The 3256-nt window shown below is 61.8% G+C and overlaps 1 long non-coding RNA gene across 1 annotated transcript; it reads left to right on the forward strand.

Moving 5' to 3' along the window:
* Positions 1 to 6: 6 nt before the first annotated feature.
* Positions 7 to 1546, forward strand: LOC125614900. The gene is made up of 2 exons (XR_007345473.1): positions 7 to 983; positions 1469 to 1546. It is a non-coding gene; the product is annotated as an uncharacterized LOC125614900 (long non-coding RNA).
* Positions 1547 to 3256: the final 1710 nt, after the last annotated feature.

The raw sequence follows: 3256 nt of genomic DNA on the forward strand, positions 1-3256 counted from the left end.
CCCCACACAGGCCCTGCTCCACGCTGCCACACCACTGGGGACACTGGAGGGTGGGGCAGAGCACATCTCTCCTGGCAGGAGACTGACCCTGCCTGGGCCTGGTAGGCTCAGGGGAAACCTGTCACCACTCCCCCAGCACAGGGGGACAGGAGGAGAGCTGAGCATCAGCAGCTGCATCAATTCCCTGTGCACCACTTAGGAGCTCTGTGACCTGGGGCAGACTGGTGAACCTCTCTGGACCTCAGCCTTCCCTCTGGTGGAAAGCGCTGTGGCAAACACTCCCCAGCCTTGCTGTGGGGACTACATGAGTCAAAGGGCCACAGAACAGGCTTCACTGAAGTCTCTGTGCATGGCCCTGCCACCAGCTGCGTCAGTCCAGGCTGGCTGGGGCGTTAGGGAGTCTGAGAACCACAAAACTTCTGAGACAACCAGGGACTGTCCTGCTCCTGACCCCCGCCCTCTCCCCACTCCCACCCTCCTGTCCTGCCCAGGCTCCAGCAGGGCTCCAGGCCCCAGCGGTTCTCTGGGCAGCTCCCAGAGGCTTAGCCATGCAGACCTGAACAGCCAGGAAAGCAGGGCACAGAGAGGGCTGACATCATCCCGAGATCACACAGCCAACCAAGGGCTATTCTGATGCCCCAGGACTCCCAGAACCAGGCCAAGGCAGCCCCACGCCACACTTCTGTGCCTCCCTCACCAGGAGCAGGCTGAGGCCAACAGTGGGTACTGAGGCTGACAGCTCAGCACATGCCCGCCCCAGCCACTGCTCAGTCCCCAGCCTGTCCCTGGGGGAGGCCTGGGGACTGATGCCTGCTGGGGGTCTCTTGCAGGGGGACTCGGGCGGCCCGCTGAACTGCCAGGCGGAGAACGGTGCCTGGGAGGTGCATGGCATCGTCAGCTTCTGCTACCGAGAGGGCTGCAACACCCATAAGAAGTCCACGGTCTACACCCGCGTGTCCGTCAACACGGACTGGGTCAACCAGGTGGGCCACGCCCCGCCCACGCCCTGCCCCGCCCACGCCCTCGCTCATTGGCCCCGGGGCTCGGCCACGCCCACTCTCGCACCCCTCCCTCTCTTTGGAGAAGCGCTGGCTGAGCGCTCAAGGCCACTGACCTGAGTTGGGCGCGGTGAAGGTCACAGTCAGGAGTTCCATCCAGCTGTCCCTGGGCTTCAGCACACACCTAGGTCCCCGCCCAGGACACACCTTCCCCCAAGAGGGAGCTGTGCGCCTAGAGTGCAAGGCCCGCAGCTGAGAGCAGGTGCCACCGCGGCCATTCACCATGGGGGGTGGTGAAGTGCCAAGTGGGGCTGGGTCCTGGGGCAGAGACCAGGGTGGCTTGTCTGGGCCGGGGGCTGCCTGCTGTGCCATGCACGCCCCCTCCCCAGGCCACCCGAACCTGCAGAGCCTCATGCTGCCCCACAAGGTGGCAGGTCCCAGAGGCCTAATACTGTCCCCTGCTCCTCCAGAAAATGCAGCTGTGATTCGCCTCTGGGAACCGCGGCAGCCAATCCCACAAAAGCAATAATAAACTTCCTTCCCTGAAAGTGGCCTGGACCTTGATTTGTGCCTCCTGCTCCTCTCTGTCCCCCACTGATGATTGGCCAACTTCCAGGGACTTCCCCTCTACACCAGGGATCTACTGAGAGACACCCTCAGCCAGGCTGGCATCGCCTAGGAGGGAGCCACTGGGGGTGTTCATGGGGTCAAGGGAGTCCTGGGACCACGTGGGTACCTGAGGGGCCAGGATTAGGACACTTCAAACACTCCTCCCTGCGACTTAAGATGGCTCTGATCAGCTAATGGCTCCTCTGGTCCTGCCGCCATAGTGAGTCTGGAGCGGCCTCAAGGGCCCCAGCTGCAGGTGGAGCATGGGCTCTCCCCAAGAGCAGCCTCCCCAGCCCAGAGAAGCCAGGCCCCAGGAGGATGCACAAGCTCAGGACCCCACTGAACCCTTGGGGAGGGAGCTCCCATCAGGTTCCCCCAGCCCCAGTCCCAGGGAGATGTTGGCCTGGGCTCTGTGCTTGGAGCAGCACGTGGTGAGCCCTGACGGGGTGAGATCTGCAGGGACTCCAGGGGGAGCTCGCACTATGTGAGACAGGGAGGGAAACTGAGGCCCCCAGAGGAAGAGCTGAGCCAGGGCCCCGAACACACAGCCTGAGGAGCTCGGGAAAGGAGCTCTCCTGTGGCCGATGGGGGGCCACAAACGCAAGCAATCCAGTGTCCAGTGAGGGACAGCCGAGGTGGGCACCCTCCTCTGGACATAGGGGCTTCTATATGGAGGCCATAGAGGCCCGGGCTCAGCCTGCACTAGTCCCACTGACAGCCCTGACTGGAGGCCAGCTCTGAATTATCATTAAGCCCTCTGCCCCTGAGTCCCAGCCCCGTCCCCAGATAGAGCCCCCAAGGACCTCAGACTCACTGAAACTGTAACTCCCACACTGAACTCAGTCCTCTATGAGCCCCAGACCTTCTCTGAACCCCCAGATTTCACCTGGCTGTGAGGGGAGCCCTGCCAGCCCCTCAGCCTTCTGCCTTCATGGGCTCATCTGAGAGGCAACACCTGTGCCCAGCTCCTGTCCCAGCAGCCAGTGATTCAGGACCTGTCAGTGGCACCTGCCCATCTCTCAGGCTCTCCCCCATACCCTCCCCCAACCTGGCACTGCTTCTCCTGAGGCTCCAGGACATCATCTGGGCACATCCACCACCCCCTCAGCCTGTCCCCTCGACATGGTTATTTTTCCAGCACACATAGGCCCTGGCAGCTAGGGACCCCAAATCCTGGAAATCCCAGGGTCCAACAGGGAGGGGGAGGGATCCCAGCATCCTCACTCCCTCCAGTCCTCAAATTCCCTTTGGCCTTGACTCTGTACAGGAGGAGCCTTCTCCTAACCTGTACCCCACTCAGCTCCCACCCAGAACCAGTTCTCATCCCATACGGCCCTCCCGCCATGGCCCATCTCTCCAAGGATCACTTCACCCTGGCTGCCAGGGAGCTCCCCCAGCTATGCAGGGTCTTCTTTGTCCCAGCCCAGGGCCTGCACTTGGGAAATATGGGAAGAATGGGTGGATTAATTAATGGTTTCTGCATGTATAGCATGTCACCACCTCACAGCTGGGCAAAGAAAAGAGTCACCTCTTAACATATGCAAGCTGATCCTGCTCCAAGCCCCCATCCCTGCAATCCCAGGACGTCCACCCACAGGTCTCCCTCTGAAGGTCCCTCCAGCCCCTTGGAACTGCTTGTTCAGTTTTTC

This window comes from Marmota marmota, unplaced genomic scaffold (genome assembly GCF_001458135.2).
Source record: "Marmota marmota marmota unplaced genomic scaffold, marMar, whole genome shotgun sequence".
NCBI lineage: Eukaryota > Metazoa > Chordata > Mammalia > Rodentia > Sciuridae > Marmota > Marmota marmota.